We start from the raw sequence: 12,437 nt of genomic DNA on the forward strand, positions 1-12,437 counted from the left end.
TTTTCCAAGCAAATTTTAAGGCACACAAATGCCTCTGAGGTAGGCATCGCTGCAGTCTTGTCTTACACTACAGATGTGGGTAGACATCTTGTGTGTTATGCAAGCAGAAAACTAAACAATGCTGGACAAAATTATTCACTTACAGAGGGAGAATGCCTTGCTATAAAACTGGCCCAAACCACCGCATTTATATCACTCACTGACCATGCCCCTCTACAGCGGAAATGACATTGGTGTTGTCCCCACAGCTTCACATTTTTAAAAGTCACCATTGTCCAGGCCACAGTTACTTGAATGCTGAAGGGCTGCTCCCTGCTTGTGCACCATCAAACAATGCTAGAACCAGTGGTTCTACACTGGTGGTGCTGACTGATGTGTCATGATGACTGCTGAGCCTGGGAAGTTTACTGCTTGTTGTGGTGTTGTGTCTGCTGTTTGTGCTCTAGGTGGGGATGTATTTACCAGAAGGTGTGTCATAAAAAAAGAAATACAGTGTTACTAAGTCTGAAGCATGCAGCTCTCCGTAACAACTAATAAGGAACAGCTACTTCTGAGAGTGTACCATGACCATTGTCCCATAAGGAGCAGCAGCTACCTCTGAGGGTGTACCATGGCCATTGTCCCATAAGGAGCAGCAGCTACCTCTGAGGGTGTACCATGGCCATTGTCCCATAAGGAGCAGCTACTTCTGAGAGTGTACCATGACCATTGTCCCATAAGGAGCAGCAGCTACCTCTGAGGGTGTACCATGGCCATTGTCCCATAAGGAGCAGCTACTTCTGAGAGTGTACCATGACCATTGTCCCATAAGGACCGGCTACATCTGAGAGAGTACCATGGCCATTGTCCCTCAGGAAGCACATCTCTCAACTTCATTGCTCATGAATTCTGGACACATTCAAAAATAAATGAAAGGCAAAGGCCCAAAATCAGGGACAGTTTTAAAATATTGCTCTAATTCACTTAAAACAATTAACAGTATAGCCTGTTTTTCATCAACATGCATTTTCTTAACAATAACAAGGGTGGAAGTCTAATGTCTGGCATTATTGACTGAGGGTAATCCTCAGTGATTTACCAGAATATCAAACCATTTTACAAGGGGTGGGGCAAAAATATGATACAAAATCAGGGACACTCACAATGTCAGTAAGACTTGAGAAGTATGTAAGGATTCACAGTTCTGATTTCTGGGTCTAGAGAGAGTTGTGAAGGGGAGTCTCCCAGGAGCTATGTGTGAAGTATGAAGGCAGTCTAGAAGGTGTCCCTGAAATATGAAAAAGGGACGGAAGTTGTTTTCCTGGAAAAGAGAAACTAGTGGAATCACCATTGTCTGTTATAGTAAAGGATGTTGAAGGAAAAGACCAGCATCTGAACAGTATGCCTTGTTTCACTGCTGACTTGGAGAAAAGCCCTCTGTAATCAGTATGAAGGAATACTGACATTATATTGACTCAAAAGAGACCATTCCAAACTGAACCTCATAATAATGGGCATTGTTGTAAACAGACTGCATTTTGTATAGTTGCATTTACAAGAGCATTTGCTAGAAAAGTATTTGTTGAAGCAAGCTAGCAGTGAATGCAATGTTTACACAAATGTAATTTTATGCTCATCCTTGTAAAAAAAATTAAGGTAATATTGAAAAACTGTTTCAGGGACTGTTTTGTTATTATAAGCACAACTTCCTACAATTGCCATAAATGTTGCTATCAATTGTAATGTTTCGCTGTTACAATCAGGTGTGCCCACTATGCATGGACAAAACTCAATCAGCCAAGGATCAGAATCCCCACATTGCAGTGTGTAAAAAAAAAAAAAAAAAAAAAAAAAAGTAAAAAAGTCCAAAAAACACACTTTTTAAGTGTTTTTTTTTTTTTTTTTTTTTGCAGGGACAAATACCTCTCGACCCCCCCAATGTGGGACGCAAGCCCTGCACACCCACCAAACTTATGTCCAACTTAAAGAAGGGGAAATTACCCCTAAAAGTGTGGCTGACAGTGATGTCCTCTGGGAGGAACTCCGATTCTCATTGGTTGAACTTCTGGCAAATGACTTTCGAGAGTTCAATCTTTGTCCACCCCATAGGTCACCCTAATCAGGGAGTGGTGTCTGCTGTTAATAGTAAAATCTCTAGGCAGATATTGTTGAGGTTGACCAAGTGGGGTTACAGAGAGCTGGACACAATTATTTCTTTCACTGGTAACCCGGAAAGGCTGTCTCGTTAAGATTAAGATATAGATATAGATATATCACAAAAGTCATCACTGAACTCTCCAACAGTACTCAACAGTAACTTATTATACCATTAACAGATATTCCTTTTTCACCTCTGGAGCAAGTTCTGTGCTTGTGGTACTGGAATACTGTCAGATGTGCTAAACGCAATGTTTTCCATACGCGGCAGCTTGATTCTTTTTAACAAAACACATTATTTTCCGACTCTTAAATCATTGGATGTTTATTTCTTTTGTTGACAGTTAATTGTATTGTTTTAGGATCTACTTGCACAGCACCAATTCCTCAACTTATGTCATGCATTTCATGTTCTCTGGAATTCTGTTATTATTTGCTATTATGTTTTTATTTTTAGATGTGGTCATTTGGGAATGCTAGATACGCATTTCTCCTTTCAGCATTCCATCACTATACATTACGGAAGTGACACACAGGACAACGTGTTGACAATTTTAAACATATACCAAATCTTAAAAGTTATTTTGCTTAGAATCATAAAATGGAAGATACGTCTGCATTTACTGAAGCTATTTTAACTACTGCAATAAAATGTAGACATGCTTATTTTGCTTATATTTTGTATCTGACATTTTTATTCTTCACTTTCTTACTCTTTCCTTTGAGTTTTCAGTTCTGCAATATTTTGTGACAACTTTGCAACTTTGAAAACCAGTTCTGCTCTTCATCAGACAAGTCTAAAATGCTGTGGGACATTTTACAATCCCTGAACTACAGATAGACCAGGCATATGGGACCTCATTTTATAGGTAATTTAAAAGAAGGAAGCCTCAAGAATTAAGTCCCTCCCCCAGAACATACACATTACATTGAAAAGCAAATTCAAGTACCTGGCATGGGAAAAGAACCCACAACTTTCTCACCTTCTGCCATCAGAGAGAACCATATAAACGATGTGCCCTGAAGCATATTAACTAGGGTATGAGTTAAGCAAGTTAGCACCTGTGTTTTCTTCTCTGCTGTTTACCTAGTGCTGGTGCTACTAGCGAATGTGACTGACCCCTAAACACACGCATATAACTTTCCTTCTTCTGTTTCCTGGTCCTTTTAATCTTCAGTAGACTGCATTTTTACCCATGTTTATTAGCTGAGCTCTGTTGCCTCTTTCTGGGTGTTCATTCAGCTGTGCACCCCTGCCTAAACGGAAGCAAGGACACATCTTTTGTCACTTACTTGGTCAGCAGTGTTAAAGGCTCGGGTACCTACATTCTCAATGGTTTCTCAGATATGCTTTCTCATTTTGTCCTGTATTTCATTATCCCATTATCTTCAGTTATAAAGCCGTTCTGCCAGCCTGATAATCAGACCTAATATTTTACAATTCAAGAAAGAGAAGTAAAGCCATGTTAGTTTAAAACACTGCTGCTACAATCAGGTTAAAGATGTTAATAGTTATTGCAACATGCAGGTCTTTGCAATATTGCCAACAGAGGAAGCTGGAGCATTGATGTGATCCTCACTGTTAAGGTGGTATACTCTCGGAGAACAATATTTTATAAAAAAGTATGCATAAGCCTTAAAAAGAATTAGGAGCTACCTTTACTATGTAAATGTCCACATACCAGTGTAACCTAATAGATTCTGCAATAATGTGACAGAGAGTTGTTGTAACCTTTTACCTTTAGCACTTCTGTGCTTAGTTGAGGCAAGTTCTAATTCTCCAAAAGTACATTTTGTGGAAACTTCAGCCTCATCATAGATATCAAAGCATTTTCAAATTAACATTTGAATTTATTATACTGGTAAACTTATCGCTATTTTTGTCCATTTTGCCTGTCTAAAGCAGTAACAATAACAAGTTACTGTGTTTAATTTGGGGACGAACATGTGGAGATGGAGACCTTCCCTGCATTAAGTGAAGTCGGGATTTTTGGTAGGTCAGTAAGTTTTGGGCCCTGCAGTTCTGCTGGTAGCACTAAGAAGATACTTGGCAAACAGTATTTGGTAGAAAAAACACTCTGAGAACAGATGCTTCTTCTGTATTATACAAAGGCACTTTCTTAAATTCTGTGTTCTGTGCTGATGTACGCAACAGCTGCATATTTGGTCTATATGAGTTCTGATGTTTTAAAGTCAGTGTTTCCTAACTCTGATAGCGGTTTTGGTCAAGTGACTAATATGCTTTTCTCCTTGTACAGTAGAGCTGTCTCAGCATATTTGTTCTGATGTGGTTTTTACTGAGGAGCGTACAATCTCACAAAAATAAAATTTAGTTCCCCACCTCAAACCTTGCACCATTTAGTTACCCAGCTATACTTTTGTTTAGTATGGATCGGGTTATTTACACTTATAATTGTGCAGTAATATTGAAATGTTGAGAATTCACTCTAGAAGACTAAGGAACAACAGATTCCAATGTGCAAGAAAAGTCTGTATGTATCTTGCCCACCATACCTTTCAGTTGTCATGTGACTCTGCGCTGGAAGGTTATGTTAGTGATAATGTTTTTTTTACGGCAGTGTTATAACAAGTGAAGCTGAAACTATACAGCATGTGTAAATGAAGTATACTTTGTAGATATCAACTACATGAGACTAATTTTAGATGAATATAAAGATGTTACATAAATACATTGCATAAAAATATGTATTTATTTATTTATTTTATTTATTTTACATTTGTTGACCGGGCTAGTCCAACTAGATATATGTCCATTTTCAGTGGAGGCCTGAGGAGAAAAGCTCCAACAAACACAGAAAAAAAAAACACAATATCATTTATAATATGAGACATTTACAAATACAGCTAAATTGACAGATACTAATCACATTCCATTACATTTTGTTGCATTTCAGTAAAACAGGAATCATGGTACATTTCAGCTATGGTTAGCCATTCAAACACATTTCCTAATAAAAATGTGTATAAGAGAAAACTTTGTATTTGGAGAGACTAGACACAGTGTATTTTAAGAGAAACAGGGTCCCATCCCTGCTCCTAAGAATGGGAATACCATGTCACCACAATATTTATTTATTTATTGACTGATTGATTGATTGATTGACTGACTGATTATTTTGTTGGCTGGGTTGGTAGACTAGTCCAAGGACCCTTTTCTGCCATGACTATATTCAAATGACAAAAAAAAAAAACAATCAAATAAAAATTTGAATATTAACAAAACAAGATATTGTATACAAATACATCAGAATATGAAATAGACAAACCAAATTAATAGGAACTGTGTATGCTGTATCAAATACAAGAAAGCCATAGAGTTTCTTGTATTAAAATGAGACTGATATTCGGTACCCATTATTTCTGAAGCAGGAGCAGGGATGGGACCCTTTAAGATATTGCAGTAGGTAACCCCTGAAATTAGTATAAATATGCCATTGTTAAAGCACATAGTGCAAAGTTAATATTTTAAAAAAGGTTTTCCATGATGGCATCCATGATATGGCTACATTGTGGGCAGCGAGACTCCATCCAGTTATCTGGTTACTGCATCTGGTGTGGATATAGGGTGTGCTGTAGCAATATTATACGGCAACCAGTGCATGAAGACATCTGCGTTTGATGTAAGTATTGTAGGGGATTACTGTGTCTTTGTAACATGAAATCAAGTTATAAAGCATGTAGTTACAAGTGAAGATATTGACAATAAAGCCTTGATGTAGGGGGCTATGACCTTTGCCCAGGGAGAGTGTGATCTCAGAATTAGTATATATAATTAGCAGGAGGTGAGGTGGACACAGTCCCCCTCCCACTTGGCCCCTGCAAAAACACTGTTAGACAGACTTGGGTTACATTTAGTGCAGCAGGAATAGCCTTTTGCCAACATTCCAGCATTTGGAAGTTTACCCTTTTCCCCACTATAGTGCGTTCTCGGAGTTGCTATAATCAGTTAGGGGGGTGTGGGGCACAGCCCCTCACATTGGGGTGTGTGAGGGGGTGAAGCCCCCCACTTTGGTGGGATCGGAGTGCTTCCATGTGATTCCTTCAGATTGTCTGCTGACCGCTTCCTTTCCCTGGATAAATTGTAGGTTATGTGAAGAGTCTTTTAAATGAAGATTTGGTGTTGTCTTCTTGGTCTTTTTGTCTTCGGTAAGTGGGCTTTCAGTCTTTTCAAGTATTGTCCTTTAAGAGACAAACTCATGTAGCAGTGAAATAAGTCTGGCCTGTCTTTTTAAGCACTTGCACGATTCACCCCAGATGAGTGTAATTCCATTACTTTTTCTATTAGTTCATGCGTTCAGTCCCATGTCTTGTTTGTTTGTCTTAACCAGAGGGATTATAATCATCACATACAAATATACAAATATACTAACAGAAGACCTATGGTTTATCTAGTCCACTCAAATGTTGTAACCGTCACCAAGCAGCAGCCTCTGCCCCATCTTTTACCCTAGTATAAACTGAGCATGCTTAAAAATCCACGGAAGACCTGCAATGTGCCACAGCTTTAGATAGTACATTCCAGGGCTCACCCCTTTCTCTGTGAGGTAATATTTTCTCAAGTCTTTCCTAAACTGCGCTGTTAGCCATGCCCTCAGCATTCTTCAGTCCCCCCCCCCCTAACGATTGTTGATTGATATCACTTCCTTCCTTTCTGTCCTAGTACACGGGTATGTAGCCATTTAAGTCTGTCCTAATACACTTAACACTTGTTTTACATTAGCAATTAGAAAAACACTAAATGTTGCACACACAGACACATACACACTCATTCACACACACACACACACACACACACACACACACACACACACACATACACACACATACAGACACACACACACACACACACACACACACACACACACACACACACACACACACACAAACTCATTCACACACACACACACACACACACACACACACACACACACACACACACTCATTCAGACACACACACACACACACACACACACACACACACACACACACACACACACTATAAGCAATAATCTAGATTCACTAGTGCTGTAAGAGAAAGCCAAACACTTTATGAATCTTAAATACTACAGTGAGATCATAAAAATGCATTAACATGATGCTATTATGACTAAGAACTATCACATTTTTCTCAGAAAAACTTGGCTGTCAGTCAGTGCCTTACTCTTACACATTAAGGGTCTACCTACCTATGAGTCAACAACTTCAAATATCCTTCAGGGAAGTTAGAACATGATCTGTCATGGTGTGCTTTTAGCGTTAAAAATTATACGCACGACACAGTAATGCAAGGCACAGGACGTGAGGAGACTGGCAAAGAGAGTTTAAAATGGTGGTTACCAAGAGCAGCTGTGACGAGCTCTTCAATGGAAGGTGCATGCCATGCACAAGTTCATATCACAGTGCTTGCCTTTGTTCATGTCTAAGACAGGAAGGGGTTAATAACGCAACACAAGAAGACAAGTTATTTGCACAGAAATGTACCACTTCCTCCGCACTCAGAAATAAAAAAAAAAAAGCTTAGAAACCTGTGTAATGAAGAAGTCACTTGTAATTTCATGGTGTTATTCTCTGGTCAGTCCAACACCCTCCCCCAATACATACACCTCTTTTCAGTGTGAATGGAGATTTACCAAGATCCTGCATGCTTGAGCGTAAAAAAAGTGAATGGTCTTGTACTGTCATTTTGGTTCCAAAATAGCCTTCTTTGCGTAGTTTTATTTGTTAGTAAAGAGGAAAACAGATGAAAGGTAAAATATGTTGTAGGAAACAAATGTAAAGAATTAGAAACAAACTGTAATTAAGCAGCAAGCTTTTAATAACATTATTGATAGGTAAGAGTAGGGTTTTGCAGACAGATTTTAAACATTGTTAAGAATGAGAGTGAACAAAAAATGCCCCGGAAACAAGTTCCTGCACTTTTTTGTTTTTTACAGCTTGTACTGAACACCTGTAATTCTTCATTTGATTATAGAATTGAAATTGTAAATTATCAATGTAGTAAAAATATCTGAAACCACAGCATTACGTGATGTGCTTCTTTCTTAAAAATGGCAGGTGCTTTACTGTATCTTATTACAAGTCCCAAAGTATATCTAACATGCAGGTATGCATTCATCCTGTAATTCTTCAGATTAGGACTTTAACATTATGCTCTGCTCATATCTGCATATTTCAGAGGTCCTATGCTTTCCTACTTTCAGACTAATAGCTTAAACTCTGTTTTTAAGTGTCACCCTTCCCCCTTCTTTCAACTACTGTTTGCTGGCTCTTTAACCTTAAGGGACCAGCCTGCGTTTCACTCTTCCATTTCTGCTGATTACAAGATTTCAGCTAAAGATATATTTTCAAATTATTGCAGCTGCACATCTAAGTGTGTTTTAACTCTTTCATGAGCAGCAGATTATCAGAAGCAAGAGTTCGGTGTTAGTCATCTACACTTTATTTTTACCTAATCCATTCCCCAAGAATCAAAGCACCCTGCACAAAGATAACTCTGTGAAGATAGTGTAATCAGGTAAGCTAAATCAATGTAAACATCAAAAAACAGAAAATAAGGACATTGCAAATAAGTCAATGTTGTTGTTGTCTTTCGGCTTTTCTTGGTTAGTGGTCGCACAGCGGAACTCTGGTCCACTAATGATTGGCAGTAGATTTTGACGAACACTGAGGTGCCAGCTCGACATTTAACCTTCAACGAACGCACGCCCATTTAAGCATGTCTTTCGAATGCCCACCCAACCACAGGAAGGACATGCAGACTCCACACAGAAGGTACTCCCCACATTCCAGCCGAAAATCGAATGGGAGAACCTCTTGCTGTGAGGCAACAACGCAACTGCTGCACCACCCTGGATGTACATTGCAAATAAGTCAATAATTTGTAATTATACATTAACATATAAAATGACTGCAAATAACATCCATTTGTGAGTACAAAGATATTTATGGAAAACATACGTTGGTCCCTTGTGGCAGTTGAGTGCAGTTCGGACTCATCTGATTGAAGGCTGCTGGCACAGGGCTCAGTTTTAAGTTTTTTTTACTGGTTAAATAGTTTAATTCAGTTTGCTCACTGTTTTAATACAGCTCCACAGAGTTAGGCGACCAGCCACTGCTCTGCTGTAGTCATCTGTGCAATCCAAGGACTCTGTTGCATTCTCCTAACCATAAGTACAATTTTATAATGTATTTTGCACTTCTAAACTGTATTTTTGCTATAGTGATGATTTTTTTAAAACTGTTCTTGCTGATTTCTTGCACTTTTTGTCGGCTGTAACATAGACTAGTTTCAGACCTGCTGAATCTGGTTCTGTTTGTTAAATTGAGATCTAAACCAGGCTATCTTTTATTGGACATGGTACCCCTGCACCCTTGTGGCAGGAGAGTGCAATTAGGACTCATCTGACTGAAGGTTGCTGACACAGGGCTCAGTTTTGAGCTTTTTTATTGGTTAAATTGTTTAATTCAGTTTGCTAACTCTTGCTACATAAGCTGTTTGCGCAGGTTTGCGCTTGTTTCAACATAGCTCCACAGAGTTAGGCGACTAGCTACTGCTCTGCTGTATTCATCTGTTCACGTATAGTGCACCACCATGCACCATTGCACACTAGCATGCAGTGGGGGTAACCACTGGCAGTTATAGACACAAAAAGTCAGTAGATAAATTTTCCCTTAGTTGCTGCCCGTGATCCATCCGAGAAGTCCTTAAATTGTGCTTGGTTGCTCAGAGAGAACCTCATTTTCCCTTTTCCCCCTTAAACAGTCCCATAATCACAGACTCCACAATAGTCTCATACCATTTAGAGAACCCCACTATTATAGACCCTTTGTAGAGCACCCCATTTGTATATACCCAGTTTAGAGCACCCAATTATACCACACCCCTCCATTTTCTCTCCCCACTGTGAAAATATGATTTAACCTAGCATTATGTGTGGTCAGTTTCCCTCCATTTCTCCTACCAGCCTGATTGACATGGGTATCCTGAGGCAGTGTAGCAACTATCTCACGTCCACACTGACAATCCTCTACTCCTAAATCACCTAAGTACAAATTGTGAGAGATGCATCTACACTAAGAATCTGGAATTCTTGCTCTCTCGCATACAGAACAGTAACACTGAGCAGATTGTCATCTCACATACTACACCTCCTATGCAGACCATGCACTCAACACATAAACCATCATATGCGGAGGTACTCACCAGAAACCTACCTAAATACCAGAGACCTTCTAAACACAAACATGTTACACCTAACCTACAGCACTCAATACACATAAAAACACAAACCCACTGTCTCATCAAATAAGAACCCTAAGGCAAAGCACATCTAAACCAAATTTTTTAGTCATAGGTGACTCCATTGTGAGACACATAGATGTCTCTCTCTCACAAGGCTGGACAAGGAGAATGTTGCGGTCAGCTGTCTATTAGGTGCCAGGATCCGTCAGATCACACATACACTCAAGTCTCTCAACAACAAGTACTGTTATGACTCCATCATAGCTCAGGTTGGTGTGAATGACTTGAGACATACCTAACTGGATGATATGAAGAGAGAGACACAATTGAGCTGTATAAATATGTATCCCATGTAGGTATGTCCTTACCCCTGAGTAGCATTCTACCCTCACCTAAGATGATACCACAATATAAACAAAAAATGATTGACTTCAGCAATTGGCTTAGTTTCTGGTGTCACTCTAAGGGGATCCAGTTCCTGTCAGCCTGCAATGACGTGGTTGATTAACCATGCTGCTTTGCCAGAGATGGTGTTCACCTGTCACCTCTAGGATTTTGGTTACTGGCTAAGGCACTTGCCCTCCATAGTGCCTTTTTTAGGCAAGGTCTCAAGAACAAAATTTCCGACATGAAAATATCACTCATAAATAAATGAAAGGTTACGCTGCACTCACAAATAAATGAAAGGTTACGCTGCACTCACAAATAAATGAAAGGTTACACTGCACTCACAAATAAATGAAAGGTTACGCTGCACTCACAAATAAATGAAAGGTTATGTTGCTAAACACTAGGAGTTTAAATAAGAAACTACACTGTCTGGAATTATTCTCTCCCTGGAGGATGTAAATGTCTGTGCAGTCACAGAAACTTGTCTCAGGGTTATAGAGAGTACCCCGGCCTTACAAGGCTACAATGCCTTCCACACTTTCAGACTGCAAAGTGAACATGTGAGAACCAGAGGAGGAGGAATATCAATCTTCATCAAAGATAAATACACCTCTAGACTGGTTAGACAGGGAAGGGGAGGCTTCAAATCAGACATGTCATCCCTTCCCACTAAACTGTAGATCTGGTTTACTTGTCACTACTGTAATTCTACTGTGGAGGAAGTTCAGCTAACTGTGGGTAAAACTCCCCTTCAAGTCATCATTAGATATAGGCCCCCTTCAATAAACCAAGATACAAATGCTGTTTATTTGGACCTACTTGAGGCAATAAAATTGTAACCAAACACTCTAGTCATGGGTGATTTTAACTATCCCTCCATTGATTGAGAAACTTATACGAGTACCAACATGCTTGCACAAATGTTCCTGGACTTTGTTAACACTAATGCCCTGGAACAAATTGTATGCAACCCCACCAGGGACTCAAATATTCTTGACCTGGTCCTCACCAACATGGGTGACCATTGCATCACCATCAGTATAGGACCCTCACTGGTTAAATCTGATCACATCTGATCAGTCACATTTGAAGTAGCTATAACATCTGAACCTCTCTTAGGTGAAATCTGGCTAAAAACTTTCACCAAAGCTAATTATACCCTTCTAAGGGATGGCATAAATAATTTCCATGCTCATGTCCTTAGAGATGGCATTGACAACTTTAGTAAGGTATACACAAATGCCCTGTACAAACAAACAAATTATTGAGATAGCTATACCTGATAGGATCAAAACAAGATCCTCAAAAACAAGCCTCCCTGTTGGACATCTAGCATTAATAAGTTATACAACAAGAGGAAGAAGTTGCTGTGTAAGAATAAAAAAAGAGAGGTCCGATCACTGAAAGAACACCCTCCTCTACTTGAACAAACAAATAAGACAACTTGTAAAATCCTGTAAGGGCAGCTTCAAAAAACATTTAGCAACCATAGCTAAGGATAACCTTAAGGCATTCTTCAGCTCTTTCCGTAACCTAAAAGGTAGGACCCAGATGTGTGCTGAACTAGCTGTGGATGGCATCACACACACACTGATCCCTTGAAAATAGCTAACCTGCTAGCTGACAGGTTTGGTGAAAGTTTCACCCC

General features: G+C 39.4%; 1 protein-coding gene across 2 annotated transcripts in view; it reads left to right on the plus strand.

The window, feature by feature from the left end:
* LOC122813988 overlaps positions 1-12,437 on the plus strand; it is a 558,403-nt gene that overhangs the window by 138,015 nt on the left and 407,951 nt on the right. Inside the window, exon 1 of one of the 2 annotated variants that reach the window (XM_044086561.1) lies at positions 3,901-4,129. The exons of the other annotated variant lie outside the window; for it this stretch is intronic. The gene's annotated coding sequence lies outside the window, so the exon portion shown is untranslated. Of the gene's footprint in view, positions 1-3,900; positions 4,130-12,437 lie in introns of those variants that run through there. 2 annotated transcript variants of the gene reach the window in all.

The sequence above is a fragment of the Protopterus annectens genome, chromosome 10.part0, assembly GCF_019279795.1.
Source record: "Protopterus annectens isolate FY-2018-M chromosome 10.part0, PAN1.0, whole genome shotgun sequence".
NCBI classification, from domain to species: domain Eukaryota; kingdom Metazoa; phylum Chordata; order Ceratodontiformes; family Protopteridae; genus Protopterus; species Protopterus annectens.